The 23,145-nt window shown below is 40.1% G+C and overlaps 1 long non-coding RNA gene across 1 annotated transcript in view; it reads right to left on the reverse strand.

Moving 5' to 3' along the window:
* Positions 1-4,119: 4,119 nt before the first annotated feature.
* The window catches only part of LOC137166996 (uncharacterized), a 104,660-nt gene continuing 85,634 nt past the window's right edge, over positions 4,120-23,145 (reverse strand). The window contains exons 2-3 of the long non-coding RNA XR_010923915.1: positions 7,750-7,911; positions 4,120-4,137 (exon numbers count right to left, since the gene is read on the reverse strand). This is a non-coding gene — a long non-coding RNA (uncharacterized lncRNA). The remainder of the gene's footprint in view (positions 4,138-7,749; positions 7,912-23,145) is intronic.

The raw sequence follows: 23,145 nt of genomic DNA on the forward strand, positions 1-23,145 counted from the left end.
GGTAAACTAATTACATAGCAAATAAAAACATACTGTTTAAAAAAAAATTTACCTTGATCTCAGGCTGGGATACTGGTCTGATCCGATTAGTTAACATAATCACACTGAGTTTCCATCAGGAGACTCGTTCATGTTGTTTAGAATATGTGTCAATTTTGAATTCATCAAAATAATGTGCAGTGGGGATAGCAGAAGAATGAGAACAAGTTCAGAAGGGTGCAGTAAACCTAAAAATATATGCCTCTTTGTTTCCTAGCTTCAGCAGGGTATGGAAGTGGAAATATTGAAATACCTGGGTCAATGTATTTTTCTTCTGACAGAGCTGAAACTAGAAAATCCTGGAAATCTCATGAGACTCTGATCTTCTGAGATTTCCAATTCAGCTTCCAAACCAGAGTGTAACACGGGGGCCTGTCTGGCCCCACAGTTGTGGCCCTTCTTCAGGCCTTGGCTCGGAGGAAGGTCACTACACCTTCCAAAAAGGGGAATGTTTGCTGCGAAATGAGTCTGGCGCCCCGGCCCTCAGGCAGGGTGGGCGGGCAAAGCAGTCTACCGCCCCGGCCCTCAGGCAGGGCGGGCGGGCAAATCAGTCTACCGCCCCGGCCCTCAGGCAGGGCGGGCGGGCAAAGCAGTGGTTTCAATTCAAGAGTGCAGGGGACGGTGCTCACTCTCTGGGTGGCAAGGGTAAGGGGATGGGGAGGGGGACGTAGGCCCACCCAACTCCACTACGTCCCAGCCCAGGGCCCTAGCAGTGGCAAAGGCATCCCACTAAGTCGGCGGGGCTTCTGCCGCAACACGCTGACTGGGGCTTGCCACTGTCTCAGCCACAGTTATGGCCACCCCTGAGCTACTTCCTCCCCGTATCCCCAGGTACCTGCATCTGTAGATTCCTCAGAGTCACTGGGGTAGACCACCCATGGCAGGCTCGCCAGTCCCTCGGCGTCCACAGGCGGCAAGGCAGGAAGCTCCTCGGCTAGGGGCAGTTCCTCCAGGTCCCAGGGGATGGCTCGGCCTCCGGCAGCTCCTCTAGGTCCTGTTCCGTCTGGGGGAATGGCTCGGCCTTGGGCAGCTCCTCTAGGTCAGGTCCGGCCTCGGGAAGGGTCTCCCAGCCCTCTGGCTCAGGGAACTCCGTCCAATCGCTAGGGCCTACAGGCTTGGCCCAGTCCAGGGGGCCTGTAGGCCTTGGCCAGTCTAGGAGGCCTGGGGGTCTTACCCAACCCTTAGTGGTTGGTCTCTTGTGCCTCTCCCGGGGTCTCCGCCCCAGAGGGCGCTTGCTCCTGTCAGTGGCCCAGCCTAGTTTACGCTTCAGCTGTAGCCGGCAGGGCCACACATCTGCCTCCGGCAGCAGCTTCCTCCACTCTGAGCTGTGGGGCCTGCTTTTTGTAGTCTCAGCCTTGGCTGAGACTCCGCCCCTCTGGTGCTGGATTGGTCGGCCAGCAGGCCCTGTCACGAGCAGGCCTCCCGGATGCCAGGCAGACTGGGCTGCCGGCCCTTTCTCTGTCTGCCCCCGCAGTTGTGGCCCTTCTTCGGGCCCTGGCTCAGAGGAAGGCCACTGCACCTTTCTACACAGAGACATTTGGATAAGAATTCAATAAGCATCTGAATCTGTGTGATGCTTCTTCTACCCAGTTCCTGGACCATTAAAATTCTGCCCAGCACCAATTTTCAGATTCTTTTTCAGCAACCAGACCTGAAGCCAGCTTAGGCTATTTCCTAACACTGCTAGAATACTTTAAATGGAAGATTTTAAAGGCTGATTGTCCATTCCCTTAGGTCTAGAGTAAAGGTCACACAGACACAAAGATGTGGTTTCCCCAGATTCCTGAAATGTGATTTTACTAGAAAATACATAGAGTATTTAAAGTTAAGAGCAAATTTGTAAACAAAGAAGGCTAGTGGCTCTCCCCGTGACAGTTAGAACTATCATTCAAACCAAACCAGAGGAAGAGAGCTCTTGTCACCCTACTCCTCCATCCATTGTAGTATCTGATAACGATCCCACTAGTTCTCTATCTGAGGTAGCTGGTGGTCATGTCTTTGAGTTTCATGAGTTTTCCTTCTTCAACCCTTCACCACCATGAGGCTATCCAGCACTGCTTGCTGTTGATAGGTGGGAAATAGCCAACTATTTGAAGTGGCTTCCCTATTCTCTTACCATGCTGAATTCTTCTTTTTCAGGTTCATATTTTTGTACATTTGTTATATGAAGATTCTAGACAAACTTAGTCTAGATCCTTGGCTGAGAAGCCCACAGCATAACTCAGGAGCAGGGGGTGCAATGGAAGCTGGGATGGCTATGTACCAATCTCATTCCCTAAGTCTGATTTAACTCCTGTACTGGATACTAATGATTGCAAGGGGTCTATCTCACAGCTGGGGCACAGCAAAGCCATGTATTTGCATCTGCACCACCACAGAAAATTCAGGCACTGGAGGGAGAGAACTCTGTTTCTCACCTCTGTCCCACAACTCAAGTTACAGCCCCCCCCAAAAAAAAGTTATAGCCCCCTTCTTTTAAGTGAGCAACATAACAGCATAATATATAGGGCTTTGAAGACCATTTTGCTCCATCACTACAGTTTTGGAGGGTGTGGATTTTTAAGCATCCTACACACTTATAGCATAGCAGCTTGCCATACAATGGGAAATGGCAAAGTCTGATATTTTTCCCTCAGCTGACACAACATCAACCCCATCTCCAGACAACAGTTACCTAAAAATCTCAAGAACTGAGTTCCCTGCAACCTGCCTGGGCTCTGTCTTCCTTCTCTAGGGTATTTAGCATCACTTACACAGCTGAGTTGACTTCAATCACTGTGATGGCATCACTGAAAGACCTGAGATTTTGGAGCCGGTCCTGAGAAATCCCCAAAAGTCTGAGTCTCAGGCCAAAAGTCTGAAACTAACTAGGTATTGTTCAAAGCAGTCATGTCATAGGAATGTAAGGGGGATTATTCTATCATTTCTTTAATTCAGTGCAGCAATGAGACCCATACACCAACATTAAACCTTAATGCATCCAATCTTGAGACTCCTACACCAGATAGAAAATTCCCCTTGACTTGGTTATCTAGTTCCTCTCTAGCCTAGTTCATGGGTCCCGCCCTCTACTGCTCAGCTCAGTGTATGCTGGCTGCACTGCAGTGCAGTACAAATGAAAAATCCCAATTTCTAAAATTAAAGGCCAGGTCAACAGTGTGGATTTTTTGAAATTTTCCCGTTGTTGCTCAATCAGTAGCTAAAGATGATGGGAATGCTACTGCAGACTGGCTGTTGGTGTATTTACCACTATGCCTTCCCACGCTACTCAGTGTGGGTCCAGACAGGTGGTAAAAATGCAGATGGCTGGTCTGCATTGGTACTCCCACTATTGTGTATACTGGAGGAATTGCACTAGTGTAAGTGTTCCAACAAATCCTCAGCCTAAGCAAGGCCTTAGAGATCAGGAGTACTTCTCTATTCCCCAACATGCAGTTCTGTGTGTGTTAGAAGAGATGATGTGAAAATAGAGAAAAAGTGGGCAAGAGAAAACAGAGCAGAAGGCAATTAAGCTCTCCCTGTCTGAGCAGGGGGTCATAAAATATAACTCATAAAAACTGGCAAGAGGGGCTTATCTTCATCAGATGTTTGATCTATTAACCCTGATGAGTCAGTAAAATCCACTAAATCCTACCCAGAACTGGGGAACAGACTCATAATAGAATAGTGCAGCAATTATGAATCTCTTAAGTCTATAAATGCAAGGTTTCCATTCTGGGCTCATATGGCCTCACCCAAACCCTATTGTAGACAACTGAAAGATTCCCATTAACTTCAGAGGTCTTTGGCTCAGCTTCCCCAACTGCAGGACAAAAATGCTGACATAGAATCATGGAAATATAGGATGTGGGAAGTGATCAAATCCAGCCCCCTGCACTGAGGCAGGACCAAGTAAACCTAGACCATCCCTGACAGATGTTTGCCCAACCTGTTCTTAAAATCCTCCCTTGGAAGCCTATCCCAGAGCTTAACTGTACTTATAGATAGAAAGACTTTCCAAAAGTGCATAGAAGATTGATCACTTACTAGTTAGATTGGGAATCTTCACTCCCAGGTGTTATTGTTGACTCTGTCACTGGCCTTCAATATTATTGACCTCTGATGAGACAAGCAATGTAACATTTACCAGCTTGTCACATATCTGTTCTCAGTCAATCACAAACCAGGATTTTCTTCTTGTGTATAATAATCATTCTGTTAATAATTTATTATTATTCTCTAACACATGTGGTGTAATAATTTCTTCTATAGCAAGAGTACCTAGAATTGTATTTTGTCACTTTACTTCTTTTAAGAGCAAACACTGCTGTAAAACAATCTGAAGAAAAGAAGGGAGAGAAACACATATGAACAAAGGGCGAATGGCAAGAATCATTGTTGGTTTGAAAATGGTAATACACTCATTTACTCTAGTAGTTGGGCCAAAGCCAACCCTCAACACACATTTCCATGCTTGGGTGATGTTTCGATTCAGATTAGAATCTGGATCTAAACTTCTGGGCCAAATTATGATCTGCCCTTGTACAGGTGCACAATGATTATCGTGAGGGCTCCTCTCACATTTGTGTGACTCACAAGGGCAAATCACAACGGCAGTTGCTGTAAGCTTGGACCTTGCGCTCTCTGGGAAACAAATCATGCAGGGCCAATGTATTGGGGAAGCAGTCTGCACTAACCTGAGGCAAAATCTCTGCAGTTGTCATCTCAAGAGCAGTGGAGCTCTGCACCTCCCCTACACAGAAATGACTGCAAATTATACAATTTAGCCCCCTCTGACTTGGGCCCATCTCTAGTTTTCACCCTAACTATATTCTTAGCTCAAAATCCTCTCTTAATAGCCATCTATACCTATATATGAAGAATAACACTAGCGGAAGGGGTTGAAGTTGTCGGTCGAGAGGGAGCCCTGTAAGGGTCTTAGATCCACAAGTGTCATATGTTCCTCAGAATAGTTTGACTAATATAATGTTAGCAGCAGTTTACTGGAAGAGATTTACCATGAGCTCATAGGTTCTTTAATTATCCATAGAGTTAGAGTAAAGATTTCAGATTTGAATCCACGTTTCTCTCCCACTGTGCATTTTACCAGATAATCTTGTCAGAAGATCTAACATAATAACTGTGTTACTGTATGTAGAAAGTGGCCACTGTGGGCAGTAGAGGTGAATTACTGTGTTGTTGAATTATGCTGTATAATTTGCTGCTACAAAGGGTCATATATTGAGCTTCAGCCACATACAGAACTCCCATTGACATAAATAGGATATGTCACAGTCTAGCACAGTCTATTTTTACTTGAATGGTTTATTGTGTGTGTGAAACATTGGGTTTGGAAAATGAAAAATAATAAAATTAGATTAAAAACCTAAGGAGTTTCTAATCATTAAACACAATTTTACTGTGTTATTGATGTTATTTTTTATAAAGTAACCCCTACTTTCTTAAAACTCAGCATTGTTCATAATAAATAATATTTGAGGGTATTTGATTTGTGCTCATCTATTCCTGCAGCTCAATCCCCAAGTGAGATAATATTACTTTGTGACATCGCAATGCATTATCATGGAAAAGATTATGACATCAGAAACAAAGGGTTATTACATCAAATAAGGAAAAAAGTAGAAAGAACAGATCTATTCCTAAGCACCAATGACCTTCTTATGTAAAGATTTCTAATAACACAAGCAGCAGAAGAGAAACACAGACATGATCCATAACCAGAATTATGTTCAAAAAATTTCATGAGATGTGAATGGGTTTCTGTGTTCCCAGTATTAACACAGTGGGCCTGATTCTGCATTAAGTTGCACCAGAGAAACTCAATAGTTTTACACCAATGTAAATTTGGTATGAGTCATGTCCCGGTTGCTTTTTTGATTGGTGGTGGTGGGTTTTTGTTGCTGTTGTTGTTTTAAGGATTTTATAATTCTACTCTACAAATTCACTCCAGGCTGAAATGCAGTTTGAGCCTACTAGCAAACCTCATTCAAAAGTAACAAACAACAAATGAACAAACGAACAAACAAAACCAAACACACAGTTTGTCTTCTCTTGCAAGTTATTGAAGTGTCTGGGGGGAGGCACTGACTAATGCTCTCTTTTGGACTCATTGTTATTTAGGATCTTATTTCATTTGTTTTTGTATTTTCCCTTGATTTCAAAAGTACAGTAGTGTTGAAAACTAAATGAAGTTAACACAGAGACCCACTGTATTTAAGTAACTTTAAGATTGTGACACACACCAACAAAAGGAAGGATGATGAAAGCTGTTTATTACTTTCTCTGGAACCTGCTGCCAGTGAGTTTCAGTATTACCGGAGTATCAGAACAGTAAGTGATTACAAATACCTTATGTGCTCTATCACCTCGTCTATTGCAACTCAGATGAACCCTGCACTTTGGTCAATGCATTGTACACCTACAACTACACGTTTGAAATAGCCTTTGAGTGAGCATATCCAATGTGAATTTTGTACACAGTCTGCGAAGCACAGACTGCTTGCATAAAGTTCTGGCTATAGTGCACAATGCATTTTGCTCTGCTGGGCAGCATATTGTAATACAGGAGTGCCTCAAACTTGTTATAATGTGTTTTGATCATCCTCATGTGGAGAAGGCCAAATCCTGTAGTAACCATGGTATTGAACGCTGCTAAAGCCACATAAAGACCAGGGGCTCCATTTGTCAATGGCATAACTAGGCACAAATCCTTGGCCTTCAGTGGAGCTGCTCCAGCTCACATAATGGTGAATTCTTCACTGGTGAATTCATCCAGTATTTTGAACAGTTCCTTAATATGCTTATAACAAAGTTGGGATCCCTCTACACTGGCAAGATTAGGCACAACTCTGTTGTAGTCCACTGCCCAAACATGACAATGTGTAGTGCACAGTGGGCATAAATGAAAGTTGGGCACATCCTGTACAACGCAACTGATGTTATGGAGCATGCTCTTTTGAGGTTTGTCAGTTAATGCTCACGTCCCATTTCTATAACAGTTGTTAGGGGTACTGAGGAATAAATGCATTTCACTTCACTCCTTGCAGAATGAAAGGTTTTGTAGGAGACCTGCTTTCATTTAAAACATATGAGAGAGCTGCCCTAAGCTGTGTTGCCAACACTCCGACACAGTGACTAGCCCTTCAGCAGCTGTCACTGCTTGAATGGAGTTTCAACCATTTAATAGGGTAGGATGCCCACTTTATTTAGCAAACTTTGTCAAACTGTTCAAACCACTCTGCCAGTCCAGAATGCTTTTCACTAACCAGCACCACTTTGTCCTTAACCAGTCTGCCTCCATCTCAGTGGCTGGCTCCCTCCACACAGGCCTTGTAAGGTACGAAAGCCAATCAGCCCACTTTACTCCTGTGTGTTATACTCCCCCACCCTGTTGTGTCAGCTGACTTGCTCTTGGGCATTCCACTCTCTAGTCTGTCCATTTCACTCCTCTGTTTTTTTCTCCAGGCATGGTCAATCTTCAGTGCCCAGTTTCCACCCTAGCAACCTCACAGCCTACTGTGTCATAATAACTCAGGGATAGTTTTTTTTACCTAGAAACAGTTGTGGCTTCCAGCCATCCCTGCTGGAGGGGTTAATTAAGGACAGAGTGTAGTCTAAATAGGAGTTTCTTTGCTAGAGCTGGTTTATTGCATTCTTAACATTACTTAAGCCTGGTTTGCCATGTGTTAATGTTACTATGGTTATACTGACCTCTAGGGGTTTGATTTCCACCACTGAGAGTCTTTATCTTCTCCTTCAATTCCAGAACAGTGATGGCAGCTTCCTGCTTAGCGTCTGCCAAATCAATCCATAGCTTTTTCACTTCTCTAGCATATCTCAGTTTCAAGAAAAACATGGCATTAAAACAGACACCTGAGGAAAGAAAAAAATAGATGTCTGGTATTGGTATGTTCAGTTCACTTTGTAAATCGCATCAGCTTAGATGCAAGGGCACCTTCATGAGACTGAAGAAAGCCCTGTGTAAAATATGCATACTCTTTGAGATCTGACAGTTATAAAGAATTGGAAAAATACTGTAACAATTATATTGGGTGTAAATCATTATATTATGGGTCAAATTCTTCTTGCTTCACTCATGGGACTAGTTCCACTGAAGTCAGATATAGCCCCTAAATTGTTTTTCAAAGATTTTCTTTCCCAAAATGGGTAATAGACAAAACAATTGTCAGGGCTAAGGACTTTACCTGCATTTTTCCTTAGCAACGCATATTATTTTCAGAGATGGTGAATTGCATGCAAAAACCTGGCAGAACTCCTAGAACAACATATTCTATTAATTAAAAAAAACATATGATGGTAACACTAAAAAACATTTAAGGTTGTAGATGAACACTCATTGTCAGGAAATGCAAAAGTCAAGGTGTCACACCCCAGTTTATTCTGTCACCTGTATGTGCATTGCTGTACAGTCTTTAATTACACAGTTGCATATTGTTTCCCAATAATAATATCATACTTTTCCTCCCTACATCTTTAGACACTTGTGTAACATCTTTACTGCTGTACTCTTCTCTGTGTATGCCACACTAGACAAAGAGACCATCAATGTTATTTTTACTCAGTGTTCTCCTTACCAAATACGTCACTGAAGGATACAGGGAACAAATATGATTAGCAAAGGAGTACAAATGTTTTAAAAAATTATATTCTAATTACTGTGTGTGCAGAAAATGAAATTTTCACACCCACATATTTCTGTCAAATCAAAATCAATTTCTTCAAAGGCATCTTCATGAAAGACAGTTATAGTCATTGCTCTACATCAGCCATATGAAGAAATGAAAGCTATTTCTCAGTCAAATTTCTATTTTCTGCCTCTCAGCTGTTTCAACATTACAACATATTAATTTTCCTTCTCATATTAAAAAAACAAAAGTTGCTCAAACTTTCCAAAAAGTTCACTTTCAAGCAGAGACCAAGGTGAAAGTTTTGAAAAGTGATGAGAATCTGAACACCATGGTTATAATGGAAATACTTAGACAATGGCTGTCACTATAACTATAGTTGTCACTAGTCCCCCTGGCTATAATCACAGCAACACAGTCTATCAGGGTCAAAAACATACTGTCTAAATTTGGAAATATATGCTGGCTTCATGCCTTTAATGGAACTGCCCCATTACTGCTTCTACAGCATCTGAAATTGCCAGATAATCAGGAAATCCGTAGGTGGGGAGTGGGAAATCCTATATTTCTAATCTGATGTAATAAGGAATTCCACTGCGGAAAATCATAAAAAGGGCCTGCCATGGATAGATACAACAAAGAAAATAAATAACAGATCTAAAGTGACAATGAATTGTTGAGTTGTATCTAGTTTCTGCCTCTTTGCTCTTATATCGCAACCTTGTTGCATTATCTTATTTGATTTGGTTTCTTTTTGTAGCTTAACAAATGTGTAACTTTGTTCAGTTCTTTATTTTGTCTTATCACCACATTATAAAGAAAAAAAGAAGCTACTTTTTAGTTTTTGTTCCTTTTAATAATTTTTAAAAAAAAATAAAAGAAGAAAGTAAAAATAAGAACCCTGGTGGTGCTTCAGCACAATTTGTCTTATTGCAAAATTCTCCTCTTAAATACACCAGTGTTTATCAGGAGTAAATCTATTTGATATAAACGGATTTACACCAGTGTAAAAGTGGTGAAAGCGAGGAAAATCAGGCCCATGATTATAGAATTAAAATCGAACATGAACTTGACCAGTCTAACCATCAACATAAAAAGAGATCCATTCTATGCAATTTGGTTGCTTTGAAATACGCAGGTAACTTGAAATGAATGAGCAACCAGCAGTAGACTCAGCTATGAAACTGGAATTATCTGCACCTCTGACATTAGCAGAGACGGTAATACAGTCTGGGTCGTCTCCCCCCGCACTTCCTATGCAGTGGCCAGCTCACAAAGAGCCCTGTGTGGGTTCTCAGAAGAGGGACAAATGTGCCACTAAGGAAGCTGAAAGACCTTGACATGGAGTTGGGGAGATCCATGTGCAGAGGATCAGTGCAGTCAGACAGCTTCTCAGCCTGAGCTCAACCATCATCTCTTCATGTCTCATGCCCCTGGCTTCTCTCCAGAACCTCTGCTCCTGGGGAAGCTCACTGTTCCCTATGAGAGCTGGGCTCACTCCCAGGGTCCTGTCTGAGTCTAATTATCTCCTGTGGCAAGCATCACCTATTTCAACTGCCCTGCTCCAGGCAGAGCATACTCTGCAGGTGTGCCTAATTGGCACTGCCTGAGTGCAGGCAGTGGTGCTGGAGCTAAGGGTGCTGGCATTGCTGCCCCGCACTCCCTAGCTTGAAATAACAATAACAAACACCAGATACATGGTTTCCATCAGCAGCACTCCCACTCTAAAAATTATTCCAGCATCCTAGTGCAGGGATGCTGGTTAGGCTTGCTGTCAGTGGGATAGCTGCATGTCCTGTCACAGTCCTGTATGCATATTCTGAGGGATACAAAACAGAGCGCTAGCTTCTGTTGGTTTGTGTCACAAACCACAGTATACACAGGAATAAAAAATACGGGCTCAGTCCTATTGGAATTCCATGTTAAGAGGGCTAACAGGATCAGGTCCTATATAAAATATCTAAAAAAGCCTTTCCTCATCAGAAGGCTGAAAAAACAGAAAGCAGCACAAATGCCATTCATTTAAAATGCACTTGATTTTTTTTTAAACTCTTGTCTGTAAACATAGAAGGAATTCAGCCAGTAGCTCTTAAACATATCCTGTTGCTAGGTGCAGTCTAAAACCCAAATCCCAGAGCTGCCTCAGCTCAGATTAGAGTTAGCAGTGCACTTGCACATCTTAATGAGCAGCTAGGAGGATGTTCTCCATTCCCACTTCCATTTTCCCTAGGGCAGATAGCTACCTGAAGTGCTATATGAAGCAATTTTGTAGTTTCCTAGTCCCGCCTTTATAAGCATGAGCTATAAATTGCCAAAAAAACAAAAACAAAACCCACAAAAAGTGAATTTAAGTGAGTGATAGTATGAAAGAAAACAAAAGATTTGAAATTACATAGTATACCTATTAGAGCTGGTTGTGAATTTTCTGACAAAACAGTTTTTCAGTAGAAAATGCCAATTCTTTGAACCTGAAATGTTTCACAGAAACAGCTTGGGTTTGACAAACTTTTGTCAAATCACATGTGGCAGAACCGTTCCTGGTAGGCTGTTGGGGATGCCAGGGTCCATGACACTGGGGCCACCCTGCCACATGGAGTGCCCTGGGCCCAAGGCTTGCAGACTCCCAGGCCAGCTGGATTCCTGAGCTGCACAAATCTGAAGGGGAAGAACTGGTGGCTGCAGACTTAAATTGAATGAATAGCTGTGGTGAAGCTGAAAAGAATCATGTCAATTTTAGTCAGCAGCTGCTGAGGTCCTGCAGAGCGTATTTCATTTCAGAAACACTGTGGTATCAGTGTTTCAAAAGAGAAAATTTCATGGAATTTCTTGTTCACAAGAAAATTAAAAAACTTTGGTTTTGGTCCAAATCAGAACAAAACTAAATTTCAGAATATTGATCAAGTTTCCTTGCAAATTGCAAATCCCAAGTTTCGGCCAGCTCTAGTGCCAGTAATGAAAAATATTTTATAAATCGCTCGGAATACCAACCTTGTATACCATAGCCTGATAAACTACGAAGTTGTATTTTCAGATACACAGTAAGTAAAATGTAAGAATGTGATTTATTTACTAACTGTGTAACACTTTCAATCCCAGAGTGTTCTACACTCTATACATGATTGTTTCATTCAGATGGCAACTGCTTTAGAGCCGGGTTCTGCACAGAGCTCTGCAGGACCCCCTTCCAGGACAGCTGTTACAGCTAATTGCAGTGTGATAAAGCAATTCAGATCAGAGTTGGAATTTGTCCAGGTCATTGAGTTTAAGACCTTTACTTTATGAAGAACATCATGGAATCTCTAATAACCACACCTGGCCAGGAACTTTGTAAACCAAAATTTAGCACCATGATGCCTCCTTGCACCATACAGGGACTACATTTCAGTACTGATTCAAAAGGAAGAGTCTGTTCTACTTACATATATTTATTAGGTCAATCTCCATGATATCAGATAGTGCCACCTTATTTACAGCATCACCAATGTATATGTTGTGTCTACGCTAGCCAAATTTCCTAAAATTTCCCTCCATTGCTACTAGTAGTAAAGATCCACAAGTGGTAGCAATGGTGGAAATGTTAATATAAACTAGCTGTTCATGGCTACCAGCATTTTAGCCACCATGCCTTTAACTTGGAGTACTTTATAATTCACACACACTATCCTTTCCCCCTCTCCAAAAAATGAAGGGGTCTCCCCATATTTCTTAGCTAAGATCTAATAAATAGAGGATTCTCTAGAATGAGCTCTCAGATTACTAACAGGTCTTTTTGTTTGCACAATATACCTCATTATATTTATCACGAATAACTACAACTAAATGATCTGTCAAAATAAAAATGAACAAATTGCATTTTGTGATGTATTATCCTATTTTTAAAAAATGTTCATTTTTCACTAGTGTTGCTAATTCATAAAACTAATCTAAGCATGGAATTGACTGTGTTTTCTTTTACCTTACAGGGACAAAAAGGTAACTTTATATAAGGACATATCTTCCCAAGCAGTGCATTTTCCTTTTATAAATAAATGCCTGATTCATGGCCAGACTATAATAACTTTACTCACATTGAGTAGTACCTTTCTCCTTGCATAGTCCTAACTATTTCAAGGGGCCTACTTAAGGAGGAAGGCGCTACTCAATGAGAGTTAGTGTATCTCAATCTGTCCCTACACAAGGTGTTATGCACCCTCATTCCCACTGATTTCACCCCTATTTAATTCAATGTAAATTGAGAGTGCTCAGAACCTCAAAGGATTGAGCCCCAAATGACTTACGGTTCATTTCTTTTACTGATGAAATTATAAGAGCAATACACAAATAGAATATGTTGTAGATACACAAATAGAATGGAATTTTTGTGAATAAAAACATGAATTGGGAATTTGTGAAAAATCACCACCTTTCACAAGTAAACAAATGGCAACTTGTATTGAGGTTATTTTCAACTGATGTTGCACAAATATTGAAAAAGTTTGATTTTGTCATTTCACTTGCATTGCTTTATTACACCATGGCTACGCCTATGATTACAGAGGGCCAAATTCATCCCTATGGTAACTAAGGAATTCAGTGGAGATACAATATGAAAGGAAATTCACTATATGCATGGCCAATACACTACCTCAGACAATTATCTCATGAGTCAAAAAGAGGCCAGTCTAATCATTACTTGGATGGAAGAGCTACAACCTGCCCCTTCCCCACCCAGTACTTCAGTGTTGGCGCTAGCAATTCAATAGACAATAATATCCTTTCCTCTGAGGAAGTACTGAACCCATATTCTACCACAGTGTTAGCTGCCTTCAATGAGACATAAATCTGAGATCCTGACCATTAGTACAACAAGGTCCTGGTCTATGATTGGGACTCCTAAGTAAATAATAATAATTAATCATGACTGAAGATTCCCTAGCACTTTTCATGATAATAGAAGGGTTAGTGCCAACATCCTAGCCAAGTTTCAGGTTAGTTAATTATAGTTTGCTTACCTAAATTCACTTGGATAGGGTAATCCTTCCTTCCTCTTCTAAACTGTTAAACAACTGCTATGTTCCACACCAGATGTAACTGCATCTAAGTGGTAGGTAATGATATTTCTGCTTCTATTTGACAAGATTCTCAGTTCTAAGAGCAGGATCTCACTCATTTTAAAAAGCACTTTGGGTAGCTTTGGTTTTAAAAGTCTAAAAGGTTTGAATAATTAAAAACGATCCCAAATCAATTCATATTAGCTTGATAATAACTCTGTAAATGCACTGCATGATGAAATTACATCATAAAAGCAAAGATTCAACACTCAGGCATAGTGTTCTTTACATCACATAGGGGCATATCCTATACTCACTGCAGACTTTTAAATGTGTTGTGCACAGGGTAGGTCTGCGATAATCACGAGTGGAAGAAACCTTCCTCCTCAAGCTACAAAATAGTAGTACTATTCTATAGCCACTACTGTAGCTTCAGGGCTGCAACAGGTTTCACATCTTTTGAACTCCCGCTGCTTTGACCCATCTACCATACTCAAAATAGATCAACATCCCCAACATACTTCAGTGGAGTGACCTCCCACAGAGCTATGCCCCAGAGGATGCAACAGGTGTGTATCCATTGTGCAAACTCCCTAAATACCTCTCACCACAATTCCCCACAGTGTGGAACTTCCTGCATCCCCGCAATTTGAACAATTTGGATGTTTGGACAAGATTTGCCACATGTAGATTAAGGTGAGCTACTAAGCACAGTTATGCTTTGAAGGTAAACACCATTTAGAATTGATGTTTCACCAGGCAGGACACATTACCTCTCCTGGTTCTGCAGATTAGTAGGTCAATCAAATATGCCATATTCCCAAATGAAAAACAAGTAAAGCTGCATTCTCAATGTTATCAATACTTAAAACCAAACAAAATAAGCCCATCAAATCTGTTTAGTTATCCACATAAAAAGATTAGAGTACTTCTTCATATACCTTCACATAACACATCAAAGCACAGTGATCAACGGTAATCAATAGAGTCATAAACTGTTTTTATTCACCTATTATAACTTACTGCCATTTGCACTTAACCTTTGATTTCACTACAGGAATATTCTCTGCAACATTAGCCAAAATAAACAACTCAAATACAGCACAATCTTTTCCCATATCAGTTTACATTTTCACTCATTGAAACACATACTCCCTTTGTTCTTACACAGTTCATTTCCTGGTTCCTTTTGCCTGTCAAGAGAGCCAACACACTTTGGAAAGTTTGCCATCTTCTATTACATTAATACAAATTACCTTAATTATCAGATTCCCACAAATTTGGGATTCCACCTTCAGGGCCCCAAATTTGCAACTGCACATAGATATAGATCCTACTGTGCATTTTTTTAAAACAAAAAGAAGGGGAAGGGGTGGAATACCAAAAAAGTAAGAGAAAGGAAAAATTGTTGCTATATCATTCTATTGACGATGGCCTTAACCTTGGGGTTCCTTAATTAAGGTATCCCTAATTTAAAAAAAGAGAAAAAAGTCACAAATACATATATACATAATATGGCACTTAAACAGTCATAACTTTAAACCCACTTTACTGACTTTATTCAAATTTGAAAAATTTTCCTCTCTCACCAAGAGCTATAAAACATCCCAGATTTGACATATCTAGCTTTGTCCATTTTTTTAATGTTGTAAGGGCAAACCTTTCAAGTGGAACATGTGGAAGATATGTATTGTTTTCATGCACACATAAGTACCTGAACAAGTTTTGCTGAAACTAGAGTAGTCGCTAACTTGTGCATTTTTTTTTAATGCTCTCATTGTGGATTTTTGGGTACTGTTCATTCCTGGGTGCTTTAGGTCCATTTAAAGATACACCATAGATAGTTTAGTCCTAAAAGATAGGCTATATAAGGATTTGTTTACACCACACGGCAATGTGCACTGCAGGAATCTGATTTCTAAAGCACAACATGTTGCTCACTAACTGGCCCCTGTAGACCTTGCTACAGTGAACTATAAGTTAACTAGTGTGCATTAACACTACATTTATGCGGTTCAGGAACTCTAAGTTTGCACGAAGTCTAGACAGGCCAGTTAGTGCCAAATATGTGGGTATGCTTTAGAAATCACACCCCTCTGCGCATGGCCATTCCCCGCAGTCAAGCTGAATGAAAAAGTTTGATACAATCCACTATTGATAGAAACGCTTTCATGACATTTTTAAAGAATCAATTAAAACAGGGTTTTTGTCTGGATACCAGCACAAAAGACCTGAAAGTGGATCTTACTATTTGCTCGTGATCTATTTTCATTCTGCTAGCTGAAGTGAAATGTAACAAAGAGCAAAAATGGTGTCAAATATATTTGACTCTGAATTTTTTGTCAGTGATCAAAAGTTCTTAGTGACATAGGAAATAATATTTTTCTATTATTTTAACCTGTCCATGACCCTTGATTAGTATATGGACGAAAAACAAACCATGTAACAGATTATACATTGTACTTCACAATTATGCATAATATGGGCTACATATTACGCTTGCTTTTATTTCTGCAAGTAGTCCACTGACTTCAATTAAACTGTTCATGTGAGTAAGGTAAGAAAGATTTAGTCCTGGCATGAAGCAGAATTATATATTTTTTCTTACATAACTTGATTCAAGAGCATTTTATGTATATTATATTTTAAATATTTAATATTTATGTTATAACTATAATTTTAAATATTTAAACAAAAATATTTGGTACTAAAAGAAATATTTAAATAAGGATCAAAGTGACTGAAGTCATTTCTGGATGGCCTCATTTGATGTAATGCCCCCCTTATATGTTTTCCCTTGTGAGCCTTCTGAAAAAATGCCTGAATGCAAGTGTCTATAGAAGAACAGAGAAAAGACAGGGATCATGACTGTTTATTTTACTCTGAGGAGTGTTAAACAGTGGCACCATGCCTGGCAAGTCCTGAACCCTTTTCTCGCTTTCCCATCATTATTTTGCATTTTGTGGCACCTGCTGACTCAGTCAGCTGCCAGAATCACTGCTGGCACCACGTTGTACAAAACAACAAAGAAAACAAATGCACTAGAACGTTGGCTTGGCTGTCTGACACACTGAATACACAAAGAACAGCAATACTGTCTGCACCCTGCCAATAGCTAAAGCATCTCACTGAAGCATGGCAATTTCTCTCTCTCTAATTTGAAGGTGAACTACATAGGGGGCAGGAAAGGGTGCATTTATGTCCTTTCCTGCACCTTGTAATACACAAATTAAAGATTCTTCTCTCACTCCTCCAGTGGTGGAGGTTCTGGGTTTTCCCCCCCACAATAGTAATATTAAGTCACAGCTTTCATTTCTAATATATATAGATAGTAAGCTCTTTGGAGCAGGGACCCATAGTTACTACAATGATGAGCATAGTATAAGAACCTATACAGACCAGATATCTGTTTGTTATGTGTTTGTACAGCATGTAGCAGAATGGGGCTCTGATCCATGACTAGAGTCTCTAGGCACTACCACAACAGAAACAACAACAGTTTTAGTTTCTACTGGGAAACTCTTTGGAGGCCTATAGAACTAGTGTGATCCAGGGATATCACATTAGAGTAAGAACCGGAGCGAATGTCTTCCCAGTGGAGGGAGACAATGTGAAGTCTATGTTTAAATCTTCGATGTTTTGTATTAAAATCAATTTAATGGAGGTTTTGGCCAAAACACAGTCAAAATAAAGATTATATCTGTGTGAAATTGATTCCAGTGCAGAGAAACTGCCCTACACGCATTTGCATTGTCTAAACTCAACTTAAACCCTTAACTCAGGGTTTAAATGGAGCTTAGATTATACCACCTAAGGGCCTATGGACAAAGTTTATTAAGCACCATCAGAATTGTCAAGAGAGAAGACACAGCATTTTTTTATTAAGTGCAGGAGTAGTTAGCTAACTGCATAGTCTTCTGGAAAGCCCTACTTCAGATGGGTCACGTACAGCGGTTTGTCACAGGTATTAACAGTCACTCCCATATAAGTAACATGATAGTTATTCTTACAAAACTGTCTGCACTGGGTGAATTTCAGCCCCTGGGAGAGATGAGAAACCTGAAGCTCCGGTTTCAGCCTATTGAGATGTCACTGTCTCACTCTAGGTCTTTGGTCCTCCAGCAAAAACAGGAAAATCTGGTATTTCTGAAGTGGTATTTCTGAAGTTTTAGAGCTGAACAAAATTGAAGCCACCTTTACACGCCATACAGAGATACAGCAAATATGGAATTTTTCTGGAAATGCTCTTAATCTTTATTTGCATTTTAGAAAGGAAGATAAAATAATAATCTAGAGAAGGGTGCACACCTGCTTGAGCAAGCATGTAATGGGTGGCTATAGAAATGCAAGTGAATCCCTAAAATCCAGGGCATGGCTCTACCGTTAAAATTCATGGTGTATAAATGTGTTAGCTTTGTCCCATAAGGCCCTGATTCAATATGTGTATAACTTTAAACAGATTCATAGTCCCACTGAATTCAGTGAGACTGTACATATGCTTAGGTACCTTGCTGAATCAGGGCCTAAGGCCCTAAATGGTTTTGGGTCCTGGCTATTTGAAAGACCATCTCTCTTATCATGCAATATAGTATTTATGTTCCTCTGAGGTATCTGAGCCCCATATAATTTTACTGGAAAGGACTGGCCTGCAGGGTGTTCTTGACAAAGGAACCAAGCTCTAGAACTCTTTTCCCATCTCAGCTCAGCAGAGTCCAGATTGGATGACCATCAGAACATGTTGCAAGGCCCAGCTGTTTGTCCAGCTCCTGCTCTGTTGAAGGGAGAATGACATGGAGGCTGGATCCTAGGAGTGGATATATTATTTTATGAATTCTGGTTTTTAGTTCCATCAACAAAGGCACTCATATAGACAGGGCTCAGGCATTTTTAGCACCTAGAGTAGTGCTGGAAAATAGGTATAACATATTTTAATATAAACAAGCTCCTTGTTATGGGGCTGTGATGTGAGAAGTAACTGGTTTAAACAGGCTAGAGGGGCCAGTGGAGAACAAAATAATTACAAACAATCTGGGCTATTCTAAAAAGAGAGTTTCATATTTTTCTACCTCATATAGGTAGTGTAAAAGCTTGTTGCCATGAATAGTCTTTGGAGAAAGAAAATGGTTTGGTTTAATATTGTTCCAGGCCACTTATTGTTTGGTGGGGGGAGAGGGGAGAAGAGTGGGAAGGAAAAGGAAGAGAGAGTAGGGTGGCAAAGGAATGGGTTAAAGTTTCAAAAATAAAACAATGCCTGCCAAAAATAAACAACCTTTCCTCTCCCCCCCACAAAATACCAACCAACCAAAAGCCATGCAGGATGTTACAGTGTACAGTATATTGAATTTGACAAGTTTTAAGGTTTCACAATGTGGAAAAACAATACTAGCAAAGAAAGCACAATCCATCTGGGCAGCCAGCAACCATTAGCAAAGTTAGTCACTAAGTAAACAGCAATAAAACTAACAGTAGCTTAAATTACAAGGAAATCAACAATCTAGAGGATAATACTGGAAGGAAAGTTATTGATAGCAAAAGTCTACAGCAATAAAACTAACAGTAGCTTAAACTACCAGGAAATCAACAAGCTAGAGGATAATACCAGAAGGAAAGTTGTTGATAGCAAAAATCTAACTCATAGGCTCATAGAACTTTAAGGTCAGAAGGGACCATCATGATCATTTAGTCTGACCTCCTGCACATTGCAGGTCACGGAACCTCACTCGCCCACTCCCATAATAGATCCCTAACTTCTGGCTGATCCAGTACTAAAGGAGCACTCAATGAAGATAAGGCCATTGAGGAAATACTAAATGAATTCTTTGCATCAGTCTTCATGGAGAGGATGTAAGGGTGGTTCCCACACCTGTGCCACTCTTTTTAGGTGACAAATCTGAGGAACTGACCCAGATTGAGGTGTTAGTAAAGGAGGTATTGGAACAAATTGATAAATTAAACAGTAATAAGTCACCAGGACCAGATGGTATTCATCCAAGAGTTCTGAAGGAAGTCAAATATGAAATAGCGGAACTACTAAGTGTGGTACATATCCTATCATTTAAATCAGTTTCTGACCAACCAGTTGACTGGAGCACAGCTAATGTGACACCAATTTTTAAAAAGGGTTCCAGAGGCAATCCTGGAAATTACAGGCTGGTAAGCCTAACTTCAGTACCAGGCAAACTGGTTGAAACTATAGTAAAGAAAGAATTATTAGACACGTAGATTAACGTGATTTGGTGGGGAAGAGTCAACACTGCTTTTGTAAAGGACATTATGCCTTACCAATCTATTAGAATTCTTTGAAGAGTCAACAAATATGTAGACAAGGATGATCCAGTACATGTAGTGTACTTGGACTTTCAGAAAGCCTTTGACAAAGACCCTCACCAAAGGCACTTAAGCATATAAACAGTCATAGGATAAGAGAGAAGGTCCTCTCATGGATTAGTAACTGGTTAAAAGACAGGAAACAAAGGGCATGAATATATGGTGAGTTTTCAGAACAGAGAGAAGTAAATAGTGATGTTCCACAGGGATCTGTCCTGGGACCAGTGATGTTCAACCTATTCATAAATGACCTGGAAAATGGAGTAAATAGTGAGGTGGTCAAATTTGCAGATGATACAAAATTACTCAAGATAGTTAAGTCTAAAGCAGACTGTGAAGTTACAAAAGGATTGCACAAAACGGGGTGACTAGGCAACAAATGGCAGATGAAATTGAATATTGATAAATGTAAAGTCATGAACATTGAAAAACAATATTCCCAACTATACATACAAAATGATGGGGTCTAAATTAGCTGTTACCACTCAAAAAAGATCTTGGAGTCATTGTGGATAGTTCACTGAAAATATCCATTCAACATACAGCAGTCGTCAAAAAAGCTAGCAGAATGTTGGGAATCATTAGGAAAGGGATAGATAGGAAGACATTAAATATCAGAATGCCACTATATAAAGCCGAGATACATCCACACCTTGAATATTGCATGGAGTTCTGGTTGCCCCATCTCAAAAAAGATATATTAGAAAGAGGAGATGACTGGGACTTGTCAGCTTGGAAAAGAGACAACTAAGGGGGTGGATTTGAGACAGGTCTATAAAATCATGAATGGTGTGGAGAAAGTGAATAAGGAAGTGATGTTTACTCCTTCACACAACACAAGAACCAGGGGTCAGTCAATGAATTTTATAGGCAGCAAGTTTAAAAACAAACAAAAGGAAGTACTTCTTCACACAACACATAGTCAACTCATTGCCAGGGGATGTTGTGAAGGCCAAGACTATAACGGGGTTCAAAATAGGATTAGATAAGTTCATGGAGGGTAGGTCCATGAATAGCTATTAGTCAAGATGGTCAGAGATGCAACCCCATGCTCTGGATATCCCTAGTCCCTGACTGCCAGAAGCTGGGAAAGGAAAACAGGGGACGGACCACTTGCATATTGCCTATTCTGTTCATTACCTATGAAGCACCTGGCAGAAGACAGGATGCTGGGCTAGATGGACCATTGGTCTGACTCAGTATGGCCACTCTTATGTTCTTAGAAAGACATGTGTGGTAACCTATAACTGTGGCAATACACTGGTCATAGCCTCTGGACAGAAAGCAAAGCACAGGTGCTGGCCTTTTAGGAAGACTGGCTTGCTGGGGATATCAGTGTGTAGATCAGGGAGCTGTGCAGACTTTAAAATCCCTGGTTAGGAGGGAGTGAGATGTGGGTCTCTGCTAAGGAGAGGTAATAACTGGGAATCAACAACCTTTAAGTGGATGCCCTTAAGGAACTATAAAGGGTGGAAAACAGGTGCAGTTACTCAAATTGATAGGGACCACATGTGTATTTAGATTACACTTGACTAGAACAGTAGATGAACCACATTATCCAAATGGTATTTATCTAGTTATTGCTTTGATCATGTGGGGTAAGAGAATGTAGCATATTTAGGCTCAGTTTTTAAGAGCTTATTTATGAAAGACACTGCTTTTCAAGGTAGTGTAGGGCCATAGCTATGATTGGTGTTAGCAAGTTAAGTAGCTATTATCTCCTTTAACGTGTATTTAACGTGTATTATCACACGTTATTGCCATCAAAAGTCAAAGAGCACACATTTTTAACCTCAAACAGCTTTGGACCCTTTTAAGGATGAATGGCCTAACATGAAAAAGTCAGCTGGCTTTTCCACCAGGGCATTTAATTAAAAGGTTGCTGATCCTTAAGACATGGGTGGAATTTTTGACTTTTCCTCTAGGAGGAACAGTTAACCCTTTGCAATTTCACAATTATTATGGGTAGCATTCTTTGTGCTGCTTGGGGTTACCTCCCTAACAACTTAATTGAAACATTGCTAGAGGGTTGAACAGGTCAAAAGAAGGCTGCTGCCAGTAGAGAGAGACACCAGCACTTATGAAGTACCTGTGACATGTCTGGGATTAAATGTTTTGTCACAGAGGCAAAAGAATTTCTGAAAATTTCTGCAAAAGAACATAATAATTATAAAGTATCACTAATAAAATGTGCAAAAGCAAACAAAGAAATGTACAGTATCAGAAGGGCAGTTTTTATTCATCAGTCAGACAGTGCCTTTAGAGATATGCTTCTTTCCATGGTATGGAGAAAGTCTATACAGCACCACAGTGTATTATTTTCACAAGACTGCATTTATTTATTTTTAAAGTAAACATTGTACATAAAATCACAGATAATCAGCATGTGTCAGTCTTAATAGCAAGAGATAGCTGATCAAGTCTTTGTAACAGGCAATTTGGATTAGATATTAAAAAACCAACAATTTGTTTCTTAGCAATTAAAAAGATACTAGCTATTTCCAGATCTTTCTTGTCCCAAGTCTTATTACAATTTGTATGTAAGCAGGCATAAGGAGGACTAAACATCATAGGATTTCCAGTCATTTTAAATAGAAATGATGGATTTCAGGACAAAAATATTATATTCTAGGGCAATCCAAGAAATGATGAAAAAAGTGCTCCTTGAGAGGAAATTAAGACATTTAGAGAGAAATCCACTCATGTTGATCATCACTGGAAGTATAATTTTTGTATACATTTAGTATTGCAACTGGATAATTTTCTCTTATATTGAGGATTCATTGACACTAACCAGAGTAGCACTTGAATTTCAGATGCCATATTGATATTCAAAGTTTGATAGGATGTCACATTTTTCATCCATGGGTGAGCAGCGAGAGAAAGAATGGAATTGGGTTACAAATGGTTTACAATCAGTTATTTTAGCAGCTCCAATTATGCTTTTTGAGATATTTCAATTTTTATAAAAGAAATGCTGTCTGCAAGTTTGTCTCTCCTGTTCAAAATAAGATGACTAGTCTCAGCATTATGTATCAAGATGTCCTCTACTCAAGTGATATTACAAGGACACCACATTAGTTAGTCAAAGGGCAAAGGCACTG

The sequence above is a fragment of the Emydura macquarii genome, unplaced genomic scaffold, assembly GCF_026122565.2.
Source record: "Emydura macquarii macquarii isolate MOO-44397 ecotype Brisbane River unplaced genomic scaffold, CSIRO-AGI_Emac_v2 contig_2897, whole genome shotgun sequence".
Taxonomy (NCBI): domain Eukaryota; kingdom Metazoa; phylum Chordata; order Testudines; family Chelidae; genus Emydura; species Emydura macquarii.